This window comes from Squalius cephalus (assembly GCF_949319135.1).
Source record: "Squalius cephalus genome assembly, chromosome: 7".
Classification (NCBI taxonomy): domain Eukaryota; kingdom Metazoa; phylum Chordata; class Actinopteri; order Cypriniformes; family Leuciscidae; genus Squalius; species Squalius cephalus.
Window position 1 is genome coordinate 22,576,412 of NC_137128.1, and position 15,829 is coordinate 22,592,240.

Below are 15,829 nucleotides of genomic sequence, written 5' to 3' on the forward strand. Positions count from 1 at the left end.
ATAAGAATGATTATGAAGTGCAGTTTCCTATAGCAACGGCGAGATAAAGTATAGCGAGTAGAGAAGAAAGGAAAGATTTGGATTAGTGTATGCATGACAGAAGAGGATTTAATAGCAAAGATGGAGGGAGGAGAGGTGACTAATAAAACTGAGACATGCAATAAAAAGGTCACAAATATGAGAGACATGCTGGGGGGCTGGGGAGAGCAAATGACTACTTCCTGTAAGGAACAGTTTCAACTGAAAGGATTTTGCGGAAATTAATTTCTAGATAAAAACAGGGAAAAACAATTATGTGTAGTTGTCATTTTAGATGCAGTCTCGAGGTCTAGAAGGGAAAAAATACATACACCCATGCAAGAGATTAGAGCTAGCCTAACGTCATAAAATATCTAGGGTAATAAATCAGAGTTTTTTTTCTGGCCTAAAGCATTTTCAAACCTATTTGCAAGAGATAATGCCATTGCCACCAATTCCTTTCAGCCTCGAAGACCCACAATCAGAGGATTTAATAGCTCATTTATCACAAGCCTTTTAGGAGAGTGGTCAAATGGCCCTCACCTCTACCTACTAACTAGGTTTATGATCCCCTCTGTTAGCAGGTTTCTTCATTTTAAAATAATTTTCATTTCTGAACATACACTACCATTCAAAAGTTTGGGGTCAGCAGGATTTTTTAAAAGAAATTAATACTTTTACTGAGCAAGGATTGATGAAAAGTGAGAGTAAGACATTAATGTTACTAAATATTTCTACTGCAAACAAATGCTTCAAAGAATCCAGAATACATCACAGTTTCCACAAAAACATTAAGCAGCACAACTATTTTTAACATTGATAATAATGAGACATTTCTTAAAGGAGAACTCCGGTCAATTTTAACATTGAGCTCATTTTTTTGTAAATTTGGAGTGCTGTCAGTACAGAGAAATGTTAAGAGGCTAAAAGCAGCTTTAAAACTTGCCCCATTGAAGTCAACAGGGTGCATATTTTAAAAAGAGGATAACCGATTTTTGTCGTTGTTCTCTGTACTGACAGCACTCCAAATTTTAAAAAAAAATGAGCTCAATGTTAAAATTGACCGGAGTTCTCCTTTAAGCACCAAATCAGCATATTAGAATGATTTCTGGAGGATCATGTGACACTGAAGACTGGAGTAGAAAATTCAGCTTTGCCATCCCTGGAATGAATTATATTCTTACATTGTGGAACTGCCTATATGTAACATCATGTAATAATCATATTCATATTAACTATTTTTATGGTGTTATTGGTCTCTTTGGGCCTTAACAGATGTCAATATTTAAACAAAAAATAACAGCAGGGTAATATATGGCATAATTCTGACAACTTTTAAGTGAATCCTTTCAACAATCATGTCTAGCCTGTCTCATATAGCTAATACTGTTAGGCTGACAGGTACCGTTGAATGGTCATTAATAAAAGTGCTAATCATTTTAACCTAATAATCAACCCATCACAGTCTTTCAACGAAGTAGAAGGTGTCTGTGTCATGTTCACCTTCTTGTGCCCAAGTCTGATTTGGAACATGGGTTGAACACATAGGTGGTCAGCTATGACTAATACTCCACATGCTGAGGTGACAATTTCTGTCACAGTGTCTGCAGTTTGTGTGTCATTTCCTGGTAGGTGGTGGCACTGCACTCCTTTCACCCTCTCCCTTTTGTCCCCTGCTGAGCTGATGGAATCTCTTAAACATTCTGGGTCAAGTACCTTCAACTGCATATCAATATCCAGAGCATCCTCCAAATGATCCCTCCAATGCATCTCTAGACTTCCAATAGTTATTCATGGATGCAAGATGGACAGGGAAGAGATTTGGGGTACATTGTATCCTTCATCATTCTGACAAAGGCCTAAAGTGGCCTGCAATGTTTTTGTAGCATCTATATGGATGGCAGGGTTGTGTGTTTGGGCCCTAAGAAGCTGTTTGGGACCTAGACCACCAAGGCATGACAGAAACAAGTGTAAGGTTCAGTTTCATGGCTTGTGTTGCACACAATAGTCCACAGTGGCAGCTGGCACACATAAAAATAGATGCAGAATTAAAGTCTTAATAAAAAATGTTTTTCTAAACTTGGGCTATTGTTGTTTAACTTACAGTATTTGTTCATTTAAAATGTAATTTAATGTTTAAATTATTATCGTAAAAAAAATATCTGCCAACATTCAGACTGCCAACCAATCCGCAAACAGCCGCTGACAGTCTGACAGTCACAAGGTTGTGCTGTTGAGGTTCGTGCCTCATGAGGAGAAATGGAAACAAAAGAAACTCAGTTAGCATACAGCGGTAAAAATTCATGTGGAGTTTTTATATTTATAACATATGATACAGTTAAGCAACATCACACGACCAAAAGTGCTGAATACCATCACAATTGAAAACGTGACTGATTTCATATGACAGTTCAATAAACAAGAAATTAATATTAAGTCACTGTAAGCACATCTAAATCGGTCCAATGGCAGCATCCGATAGAACGAGTGAAGGTCTCTGCGCGTTACTGTCTTTCCGCGTGGCAAAGTAATTTAGTTTCAATTAAATTATCTGACTCCATTTTATCTCAACCTCGAATTTAGGTTAGATTGCCAATTGGTTATTGGTCAATTATATAATAGTTTAGCAATACATTAGATTGTTTTATTTAACTCTTTACTTTATATTTTACTCGTTCATTAGGAATCTATGTCGCTCAGAGGTCCTCACGCCTTCTGTTTAACACGGGTCTCGTGATCACAAGCTCGTCAGTTTTCGGTCAATAAACAGAGGTATTTGGCTAAATGCCTGAGATGGTCGCATTCACGCTTAGGCCTACACAATCAAAGATACTTTGGTATAGCCCCCATGGAATTGCATGAACTTGAATTTAACGTAATGTTTACTTCAGTAGAGGTATGCCTTCTACTACAGATATAAGTCAACCAACTTTACTTCTCTTATAATAGCTTTGGATTGGCCATGCCGTGATTTCCCACACACACTTATCTAAAGTTACATTAAATTAAAACAGAGGTAAGACACACCCAGATTTAGGTTGGTCAAGCAGCACGTTTGCTGCCCTAAACAGAAATTCACCTCTTGTCTTTGCAAACCAAGTAGCCTACACTTGAATTAGTGCCAAATATTAGTCGTCACTGACGCAGTCTTGCGGTAACATACGATTCCGTTTAATCTGCTTGGGAAAACAATTTCAGAGTCAGTCAGAATAAAATCAAATGTAACAATTGATTATGTCAGGTAAATGTATCATGCCAATTTCATAATCAGTTCAAAGATAATACATATAAAACATCAAATGCTCTGGAATAAAGAGAAAATATGTGAACCTGACATTATAAAATACATGATGCTGAAGTCTGTGAGGTCCTTCAACATTATGGGTAAACAGAATGCCATTTGCCTGGAAGACACACCCTCCTCTGTGTGCAAGTTATCTCCAGACTCTTAAGAACTTAACTACCTTTTGGTTTACTTCTTTGGGAATGAGACATTTGTACCAGTCATACTGAGACATTTCAAATGATACCAAACATGTATAATACTGTGTGACAATTATTCACAATAAACCATATAGATTTTTGGGTGAATATCTGGTGGTCTCAGCGTGAGAGAGAGACAATATGGGGGAGGTGACTCGGGGATGCTAGTTTCTCAAGAGAGAGTCAAATGTTAATTTTGAGAAAGGTCCTTTGTCTTCTCGGGGAGTGGTCGTTCCTCAACCAGACTGCCTGGCATTTTCTAATTTCTCAATTCTTACATCACTTACATTTTAGACACAATATTGACTTTTTTTTTTTTTTTTTTTTTTTTTTCTATTTCAGCAGTGAAAATAGTTCCAAACAAAGATCATAGCAGAACCATAACGTATCTCACCGGAACACATAACCGTGTTTTCATTACTGAATGATTCAGCGTTTTGAACAAACCATTCGAACGAACCATTTGAATAAATGGCTCAATGACTCACTCATTAAGACGGTCGCCTGCCGCCACCTACTGGTGGTTTAGGTTCGTGTTTAAAAGTATCATTCTTTCCAATATTTCATATTATATTCAAAAAATATTTAAAACAATTTCATAACATTATTTAATGCAATTGTAATTTTTCAGTGTAGATTAGGCCTATTTCATTTAGGGCTGTACTGTCCTAGTCGATTAGTCGATTAGTTGGTCGATACGTTCTGGTTCGACCAAAATTCTGATTGGTCGATTTTCTGCCGCGTTTATTTCATCAGTTTTGCCGCGCTGAGGCGCGCTCATTTCATCAGGTGGAAAGCACTAACTGCTAATGGGGGTGTTTTCAGAGTACCCTTGTTTCACTGTAACAGTCTGTCTTCAAAACACCCCCTTGTTTTCACCTTTTTTGGATTAGTTCAACCCAAGAGAGAGCGTCGAGCGTAGAAGGTTTGATGCTGAATATTATTTATTTAATTGTGAGAGCGTTTAATAGTCAGTCCTCTTCTAACATGTCAACAACAAAGAAATCGACAGTGTGGCAGCATTTTGTTAAAATTGATAACAGGAAAAAGGTCGAATGCAAAGTTTGCAAGCAACAGTTTTCCACAGCTTGACGACAAACATGACATATCATCTAAAAGTGGTAAGCTCACTTGTCTGCGTTAGCTTGCCCTGTCTGTTTTGAGTAGGCTATGAACATATCAGAATTTGCATATTTCAATGTTTTAGTGTGATAACCTAACTTTTTTATTTTTTATTTGGAGCCTAATGCGCAATTGCGCTGTGCTGTTGGTTGTGTTAGTTTTGAGCCTAGGATGCTTTATTTTTCAGTTATGCACTTTATTTCGTTTCTGCTCTTGATCTGGTTTGTTTAATAAATATTATTTTTTTATTAAAGTAGACGTGCCTTTTGTGTTTATTAAGAGTAAAAGCTTTAAGTTAATAGTCTATACGTGTCTCAGCTGCGAAGCTGAGCTCATGTTCAGCCTCGCTCGGTGCGAGGACATGCACGGTGAAATGATAGTGTCTGACAGTTATAACTTATTATTATAACATATGACAAAAATAATTGTCTAAATTATGTTGCATATTCCTCAACAGTTCTTGTGATGATATCACTAGTTGACAACATAGTACTATTTTCGGAAATCATATAGGCCTAAGCTATGATATTGCGCAGGTGCACGTGATGCAGCGCTGACAGACTCGAGTGTCAGACTCATTTCAGTGCAAAATAATTAGGTCAAAAACGATTTAATATACTGCAAATAGCCTACTAGTTGTTTATGTTTATTTATAATTCATTTAGGCGGACAACAAGGCTACCAAGTACTGCGCACAGTGCGCATCTAATTAATTTAACGTTTTTTTTTCCTAACGTCATTTTTAGTCGATTTTTAGTCGAAAATTTCAGGACTTCAGTCGACCAAGATTTTCTTTGGTTGAATACAGCCCTAATTTCATTTGATTGGTAACAGCCATATAGTGTCTTATTATTCTAAATTATTTTATTGATCAAATTTAAGAATTTAAAATGAAAGATGAAGCATATTTAAAACGATTAGGGACAAATGCTCTTTGAAAAGGTTAAAATATCATAAATATGCAGATTTAAATGTCAAAGCTGACTGAACACTGATGAGCATATTGTTTCAGAATAAATTATATTTACAAAAAAAAAAATCTATTTTTTTTCTGGACAAGCAATTTTTTTTACTTGGACAAGTGAATGACCGATTTACTTGTTTGAAGGACAAGCACATGAAAAGGCTTAATGTCGAGCCCTGAGATATATTTACTATTATGGTTATGTGGCAAGCCTGAGTAGATGTAAAGTTACGTTGATTACATGACTCTGTGAGATCTTTTCTATTTATTAGCGCCAAGTTTAAACTAGGCCGACATATCAAACATGTAACATATCTCATTTGTGCATTAATGGCCATTATGTTTAAAGTTTACTAATTAAGGAAGGTAAGCTATTTTACCTTTGTTGACTAATCTCCCCTCAGACGCAGCGCCCACAAGATGGCACCATTTATCGGTGAATCCGATATAGCCTAACAAAACCGATACCCGATTATGAATGCTTAAATATGGGGGAAAATATCAGTAAAACCGATTATCAGTCGAATAATTACATTCCAATGTACTGTGGGAAAAACATACTGGCATACATACATCCCAGGAACAAGATTCTGACAGAGCCTTCAAGTGTTTCTTATTGCTTTACAGTTTGACCACAACATCACTTGCGATTTATGAAGTGATTCTGACAGTAGCTCAATTTCATCAGTGCAATCCAGAAAGTCTTGGCTGTATGCAAGTCCATTGCAGTAATTACAGAGTGAAAGACAACACAAAGCATTTTAATCATGTCTTGGCTTGAAACGTTCTTTCACTAGTAAGCAATTAAGCAAGTTGCTCTTTCTTTATCAGGTTTTGCCTGCTTGGCCATTTGGACCATTAGTTCACTATGGCCTTCATGCAAAAATAATATATAGTTAAATTAAACTAGGAAAGGAAAACAGTGGTGGTCATTCACATATTCAAAGCCAATGAGTTTATGCAGAGCTCAGGCTTTCAATACAAACTTGTACAAAAAAACATGCATCATTTTGCTACAGTTGCCATTTTCTGTTTAAATGGTCTCTTCTTTGTCCAGAGGACAGACACAGTTTGAATGAGGGGGAGTCCTTCTGTGACAGTTGGGCAGACACCAGCACCCCCTCTATGCCAGGACTCCCCCAGTCTTCTCCATCTGGCACACCAGTGGGAAGATGAAGCGCCAGAACGGCATCTTCCCGTTCACCCGCATGCTGCTTCCTCTTGTCCTCGTGATACAGTCTGGACCGCCCTCAGTGGGACTCCAAAAAAAAAAAAAAAACACTATTTCCATCAACACCTACAAACCCTGTCCAAACCCTTTAAAACAGCTTAAGACAACACCTAGCTCCCTTCAACACTACTGAAGCAGTTGCTGTATGCTTTGTGGAAGATTTTTGTCTATAATGGCTGACAAAAAAAAAGACTTGTTTTCAGCATTCAGTCAGGATGAATTGAGAATATTCCACAGTTCACTCCAGAGTGACTATCCAGACAAAGGAGAAAGTGCTAGCGGAGGTATTTTTTGCTGAGCAAAAAAAACAATGTTCGCTAAATTCAAAACAGGCACAGATTTGTTTCAGCCCAGCTGGTCAGTGCTGACCTTTTGATTTGAAGCTTGGAGTCTGCAATTATGCCCAATTACTACGCTAAACCATACTTACATTGTGAATACCAATTGATTAATCAAGCAAACACCACAATAACTCCGGGTCTGAACAACAACAGTAAGGCATGCAGTTTGAAGGTATTTGATTATTTCTTACGGACAGTTATATTAGTGCCCATACTTGGGGAAGTCATCAAATGACTGGACTAGAGATGCACCGATTGCAATTTTCTTGGTCGATTCCAATTTGTGTGACCTACCGATACTGATTTTTGCCAATTCTGATTTACTTTCAAAGAACTATAGCCTAATTGACAGCATAAATGCAAACAAAAATCTACTTTTTTTTTTAGACAATAAGGCCAATACCAGACCCTGGCAGTTTGATCGGTGCATCAGTAGACTGGATTTATCATTCCTACCTGGAGTCAGTTACACTTTATTTTAAGGTGATATAGTTATATTGTACTTACTCAAAAAAAGTACTGAGTAATATTAATTAACCACATGACATGTAGGCTACTTACTATAGAGTTACGGTTAGGGTTTGATATAGGGTTAGTTACTTGTAATTATGCATAATTTAATTTTATTACTATAGTAAGTACAAATAGCAACGTGTAACTGCGTCACCTTAAAATAAAGTGAACCCATATGGACCCGGCTCATATCTAGTAGAGACCAGAATATCAAAGACTTGCGGGTGGGTACTTTTGAATAAAAAAATATATTCGAAAAGAAAATTCAATAAAAATAATAGCAACCCTAGCAACTGAAAGACATGAAATGCTCTTGGAAGGTTGGTACCAATATTATAATAGCCTAAATGTTGCTCATAAATCATTCTAAATATAGGCTATATATATATATTTTTTTTTTTTTTTTTTATGAATAGCCTAAATACAATTAATATATTAAAATAATCTAAATTAAATACAAAAAAAAGCACAATTAAGATGCAAACTACAATCAGTTATTTTACTGAAGAGCATACAGCTCTTGAAACTTCAGGAAACTTCACAAAACAAATCATGGTTAATGTAATGTCTGATACAATCTGAAAACAAGCAGCTTAGTCATTATTATAGCAGAAATCAGAGTATTGGGGGGAATATTGAGGCAAAAAGTTTAAGAACCACTGGTCTAGAATAACCAAACTATCAACAGGGTAATACCCTTTTAACTAAAAGACAGGACTTTCCATTCCCACAGCCACCATATGATTTTTCCCATTCATATTTCCACAAGTAGAACATCTCCTCCCACTTCAATGGTTCTGTCTTACATTCTCTATTTAATGTTATATGGTTTTACGAACACTATCTTAACTCCGCTGCCACACTTACGCTTAAAAACAAACAAACAAGCACTGCAATCCAAACCACTGTTTGACAGTCAACCCACCCAAACCACAACAACTGCACATCCCAGTTCTAAACAGAGCTGCAAAAGAGCCTCCCTTATCAATATTCAAAGGAGCCCACAGCAAATTGTTTAATTGTTAAACACATAAGGCCATTATTGCTGCATAAACGTTAAGGAATCCTCCCTATCAGTACGGCACCTCACAACTCCCTCTACATTCATCTTCCTGAGTGACAACGCACAGAACCACATGCATGTCAATATGACAAGCGGCCGGCTGACTTTATTGGATTATTGAAAATTGAGGTGACAGAAAAGAGTAGCAAGAAGAGAATCAACAAAGACATCGAGGGAAACGCTGCACGTATGTCTGCGTGTTTGGATTAGGGTATGGAGGTGGAGGTCACCTTCACACGACTCGCTGGCAGTAATCGTACCTTGGACACGTCTTTCTGCCTAATAGAGCCACCACAATGGTGACGGGGGCCCGGTGACTAACTCGCTAATCTAATAAATCACACGCAAAATCACAAACTGGACATGGCCTGTAGCGTCATCGGTGCACTGCAACGGCTAGGGATGGGTGGCATGAGCAGAATCCTATTAAGGTAGGAATAAGATCAAGAGATGCACTAATATTACAGTTCTGGATGATACATTAGGTATGTTATAACAGATTACAGATAAATCACAAAAATAAAAGTAATACTTTGTCACAAACAAATCAATTTTAAATTTGAGCATCACAACATTATAACGTACAGTGTCAGTGTGATAAATGAATATTCATATTAAGATATATTTAGGCTAACAGTGATTTATTTGTGCTTTAAAAGAAAAAAATAAGGTAAAATGAGCTTGCACAATTAAATATAGGCTACTGGCTAAATATCCAATAACATCTAGAAAGGGGTTAAACGGATCGTTGTTGATCCGTAATCCGTACGGACGAGGCCCCACGGTTCGGGCACACATTTGAATCGCGGATTAATTGCAAAGTTTAAAAATCAGAGTGAAAGTTTATCATATAATCAAACTGCAAGCAATAGCACAAATAAACAATAGAACAAAGATAGACTAAATAAACAGTGCTTTTCAGGTAGGTCTAACAGTAGCTTTCAAGTAGGCCTACAGCAATTTAATAAAGTAATCAAATGTAACATAACACTGCATAGTCTTCACAGTATAATTTACATTTATTATTTAATATATTTATCCATATTTAAGTTACAAAAGTTATTCAGTCAAGTTTTCTTTGTCTTTTGTTGTTTGATTAACAACATACAGGAATATTAGGCTGCTTTCACTTAAGACCCAATGCAAAGATCCAATTTGATTTACAACATGTAAATTCATACACTTCTCCCAAAATACATGAAAAATAGAGAAAAATAGAGCAAATGCTATAGGCCTAGTTACACAATGTGTATCTGATATTAATAAAACACCTTGTCAATTTATAACTGAAATGATTGTTTTCGCTGCTTCCATAGACATCAGTGTGTATTTTACAAGCTATAAATGTATGGTTTTGCTAGTGCCTGTGTAGCCTATTTAAATGTCTGAAAACTAAAATAAACATTATGTGGTTGAAATCACTGAGACACAGCTTTTTGTACACGCGCTACTCTACCGGTCAATATTCCTATACTGTCATACCGTCAAGCTATAGCATGAGACATTAAAGGGGTCATATTTTAGTTGTACTGTGTCAACCATTGAATAACGGTCAAATATCAAACTCTGTAGGAATGTAAGCACCAATATAAACAAGCGTCAAAAGAATAGGCTTTCACCTGTAAACAACAAGCTGGAAATAAATATCAGGGCAGGTTTTAAAAGAACAGCTTGCACAGTAAAGCCTCTTTCTTTGCTCAAATACGGTTGAAAATAAATCAGGGTAGAGCAATTACCTCTCAACACAAACCATCAAAGCTGTAACTTAAGCAAATAATGTAAAACTGAAAAGATGGGGGGCACATCGAAATAGCCGTATTCACTGTTCTTATAAAGGGTCTGGGCCATTTCTTGGCAAAAGTCTGTTTCCACTTTTCGTTAAATGGAGATGTCCCATAAAACTGTGGTGTAAATGGTTTATAATGCCACCAGCAGGCCCACTAATGGAGAACCTGTTTTCAATCAGCAGCCAAATTACTGCAGAATTAGCTTCCAGACACTAAGCTACTTCTCAGTTCTCTAAACACAGAAGAGTCCGAGAAATATGTAAACTTAGCAATTTCAATGACAGCGACTTGGGTACTACAGCCTAGGCCTAGGCTTCCAAAAAGTGAGCAACCGAACACATAGGGCCTACACGAAAGGCCGAGCTACAAGGCCATCAGTGAAGTGTACATGATAGTCACTTTAAAAGAATAGGCTAGTTCACTCAAAAATGAAAATTCTGCCATAATTTACTCACTCTCATGTCATTCCAAATCGGTATTCCAAAGCATTTAAGCAAGTATTTAAGATCAATGCCAATCGCTATTCATTTTGAAACCTGACATCATTTTTTAAAGCCTTGAATTGCTACTTCTTTGATGGCTTTTAACAAACATCACATGGAGACACACAGTATGGAAGTTAAAAGGCAATAAGACAAAAGTTTTACTTCCAGAACACAAATATTTTAAGTTATAGGCTAAGCATTCATTTTGACATCCTTATAAGAGAAAACAATAAAATCATTTTTTTTTTTTTTTTGAATGATTCTTTAAAATTATTTTCTAGAATATTTTTTTATTATTTCAGGTCTACAGTAACAGTACTCAAAAAAGTATACAATGTCAACTTCATAGAAATTACATTTTTCCAGGTAATATTCTGCAATACTTCCATTTCTAATAGTATAAATAGGTATTAGCCCACATTACAATAACGGTAGTTATCTTTATATACAAGGGGGTCAAGCACACAAAAAAAAAAAAAAATCAACATATTTGGAAATCTGTGGCAACAAAATTTGAAAATTCCTGCTTTAGAGTAAAAAATAAACCCCTGTGTAGAAGGGCAAAAAGACCGTTCTGACGATCCGCAAAAACAATTAAAAGCGCCTGTATTGTATTGTATGTCAGGCGATGTCACTTTGTAAAGAAACACTACGCGCCTGTAGACGGAACTGGTAATACGCATCCGCATGACGTCACCGTTTTCACAAATTCGCGTTTTTGTAGTTTACACAAAGATAATAACGATATTGTTTTCAAAAACTTGCACTTTGAAACCCATTTTCAAAGGTTTGCATTTTCAGGCCCCCAAAACACCATTGTCATGTAAATGAACGGCCAAAACGCACACAAAAATGTTTTCAGTTTTTAGTTGAAAATGTTGTTGTGTAAACAGCCCCAAAGTCTAGTCAAAGCTTTGTCTTTTATTCAGGTGCTCATGACCTTCTTAGACTGAACGAAACTATAACAAACAACAGATCTTCTAAAAACTTCTAAAAAAAAAAAAAAAAAAAATCGACCACACTGACCACAGGACTCCTAAAAAAAAAAAAGTGTTGACTAGGCTGAATTGTTTAAATAAATAAAAAAAGCATGTTCCCATGCCAGAGCCCAATGTACCACTGAGAAGTCCAAGAGACTTTAGGTTCCCAGATATGAGTCCTATAAATGTTGATTCCCCGACACCACAACCGATGCACTACAGAAATAAAATCTCTCATTAGAGCCCAGGCCCTGAAATTACCCAAATTCAGCGCACATGGAAATCATAAGACAGCGTCAGCAAGGGGGAAGTTTGCACCAAGTGGCTTTTCAGCATGTGGCAACAGAGGGCCGGGCATTTCGAACGTGCCAATTAGTTTCCTCTGCCAGAATGAAGTAGGTAAGAGGGTGAAAGAGGAAGACACCAAATTATACTGACACAAACAAAACAGCTAGAAATACTAAGATCCACTAAACAACTGTATATCTTGCTTAAAGGGCATCTCCAACGGTTTTATGCTCATTAATTAATGACAGCTGCTATGACAAGGTACGTTATCCAGAATCCAGAAAATCCTTTTCAGGCACAGTGCTTTAATTATATTTTATTTTAGTAGGTCACAATGATCGGCTGCATCTGAAATTCGTCCAATGATTCAGCAAATCAACAAATTAGTGCCTGTGATCCAATCACACGTGTGATATTATCAGTTCATCTTAATGCCAGTCAAAATATAGACCACAAATTTTCTCCAGCAAGCCGTTAGCCTCAGGAGTCGTTCTGTCTTTATGAACAAAACCAGAACTGACAGAATATTAAACTAATTACATGAGCTGAACGTACAGTAGTACCAGAAGATTGCACAGGGTCAAGAAAATGATGTTGTCCCTGGTCAAATTATTTCAGACTTCTGATGCAATTGCAACGAAACTTGCTCTTGAGCTTTTCCAGATCATTTGATATTGCTGAGATGCTTCATGTGCACTCTGAAATTCCTAATATATGCTCTTTTGTTTGTTTGTTTGTTTTTAATACATAACACTCTGGATGGTTGAAACCCTCACCCACAGTGTTCACGTATGGTCATGTATAGGCTCCATTCTTAAAATAGGCTAACTCCTGACGGACAGAATTGCTGTGTAGAAGGACCTGGGAAAGGGCAACAAAACCAGCGTAACAAATAATGCATAATGTCTATAGCATAACAAGAGTGTTATTGTTCTGCTGGAGCCCCACTGCATGAGTGATGTTAAAGGAACAGTTCACTCAAAAATTAAGTCTATCATCATTTATTCACCCTCATGTTGTTGTAAACCTGCAGGACTTCACGACAGGAGCTGTAAGGCACAATGTCTTGACTGACACACACAAAATATGCAGTGAAAGTGAATAGTAACTGTGAATGCCATTCTGCCAAACATCTCCCTCTGTTTTACACGAAAAGAAATAAGTCGTACGGTACAGGTACGAACAAAATTATGAGTAAATTACAGGATTTTAATGTTTGACTGATCAGCGTTTTGAGGAGCGTGAGGTTTACTTCTCATGTAAATCTCACTGACACATTTCTTTTAAGTCCCACCAAAAATACATCCAAAACCGGTCAAATAATACTTTCTAACAGAGCGGTGTGGATATAAGAGTTGGTTTGAACTGCACTGTAAAATATTTTGATTTGGAAACGTAAAATAAAACTCATTGCGTTGTAGCGATGTTTGATTGTAATGCCATTGGAAATACTGACCTCAGCAGACATCGACTTTAAAGGCAGCATACGACTACATTTTGGTTAAAAAAAAAAAAACAGAAAAGAAAAAAACAGACCAATATGTGTGTATAATGAGTGTGCGTTTCAAAATATGCCCGGATCATTCACAGACGGAGGCATCTTTTTAAAAATGTACTAAATCTCCATGTACGTGTTTGGAATTAATTTCTTTACGCCTTTTTCATAATCACACCCGATTGAACCATTTCAAATATATGCATAACAAAATCAAATCAAATAAAAACATTGACACGATTGCACAACATCAATATATGGCATATTTTACATAAGAAAAAGCATCTTTGGAGAAGTGAGCTCGCTGATAGAAGAATGTCCCGCGACACTTGCTGTGTACGTTAATGCATTTTACCAGAGAATATGCGCTGTGCATTATAGATTACCTGTGGTCAAGAGTTCAGCTTCATCATTGTCTAGTTCGTTTACATGACAGAACTACATTGCGCCCTGCACTTGATCCTCATCAAACGCTTCTTAACAAGAAATTGGGACCACGAGGCACTAAAATGAGAGTTACAGCGACAAAATACGGTCAGTCATTACTTATAACTTGCTGTGCTAGGAAATTAACTCATTTGCACTTGCCCTTTGAGAAAACCACCCTAAATTAAAGATATGCAAGTTTTTTTAATCGGTCGGTTAGCTAGTGCACTAGCTTAGCCGACGTCAACTCACCCGTTAGTTTCTCTCTGAGAATTACTAGAATTTCGCGACCACTCCAAACCTCGTGGCTGAGAAGCCTCTCTTTAATGCAAACAATAATCACCTTAAAAGTACGGCTTTACGCAAAACAAGTGTCATGAACAAGACCGAGTGAATAGAGAAACGCTTTGAACTCACCGTCTCTCCGTTCCGCCGCGGTTTGCATTTCTTTCCGTGCACGGCAACCGCTCGTTTCACCCGGTTCAGTTGGCCACGTACAAATCCACTTTTAAATCGACTGGAAAATTCTTTGATTTCACAGAGTAACGACTCTTCCTCTACTAATGTGCCACGCGGCCGTTATAATCCCGTTATTGAGACTGGTTGCTATAACTACGGTAGAGTGTAAAAGCTTCTATTGTTGTGAATCCAGAGTTTGTGTCTCACGGACTTGTGCTCCAGAGCGGTCGGAGACACTGCTGCTGCTCTGCCGTCCCCTCTATCACGCTGTCGCTGTCTCCCTCTCTGCCTGCTTTACAGGTTGCTCGTGCGCATTTTCGGAAACATTCGTGACCATTCGGCCGCTCGCGAATCGGTTAGATTAGTCTCCGTTTAGATTAGTGTGGTTGCTGCTTTATGAGACAGAGGTATTTAGTGGGGTTTAACCTAAATAGGATACATTAAATCAAAGAATATATGTAATCATTTTAATATATTATATTACACAACAATATCCATCAGCCCAGCCCAGACCTTTTACACAAAAACTAGTGATAAATAACAACAATCAGTTTATTGAAGTTGACCGTGGCCAAATTATTAATCGCATATTAAAACATACATTGAATGTTACATTATTTAACTTAAAAGTAACAGCTAAAAAAATAAAGCATAATTAAATAATATTTAAATTAATTCGTCTTGAGACGAAAGTTGCTATCGTCTTCTTCCCCATTTGTGATGTCCGTGTAAACCGGGTTCTTGAATAAAAAAAATAAATAAAAAAAAACATGTTTTTTTTAACCTATAGGCCTAGAGCAGGATTTGATAGCGCTTCATCAGAGAAGATGAGGGCTGTGTTCAAACCGCCTCCTATACCCTCTTTCACTATTCTTTACATTACTCCACTAATCATTAATTAAAAGGAATGTTTACTTGTATGATATTACGCTGTAGCCACATTGGACCAGCGGTCTGGAAAATGGATGGATGGATGATTCACCTGTGGGCGTCATCTTCTGGTGGGACCCGGGAATAAATTTGGCACAACCGCCACAGTGCATTATGGGTATTCTCTAGTCGTTGAGTAGGCTACACTCGTTATTGCGGTGCATTGTGGGATTGAATGAGTCTCATTCAATCCCACAATGCACCGCAATAATGAGTGTAGCCTACTCAACGAGAGTGCACTCGA

General features: G+C 37.2%; 1 protein-coding gene across 2 annotated transcripts in view; it reads right to left on the minus strand.

Annotated features, from left to right (window-relative positions):
• ptprfb (protein tyrosine phosphatase receptor type Fb) overlaps nt 1–15,009 on the minus strand; it is a 191,476-nt gene extending 176,467 nt beyond the window's left edge. For both annotated transcript variants that reach the window (XM_079875605.1, XM_079875604.1), the window contains exon 1: nt 14,614–15,009. The gene's annotated coding sequence lies outside the window, so the exon portion shown is untranslated. The remainder of the gene's footprint in view (nt 1–14,613) is intronic.
• Nucleotides 15,010–15,829: the final 820 nt, after the last annotated feature.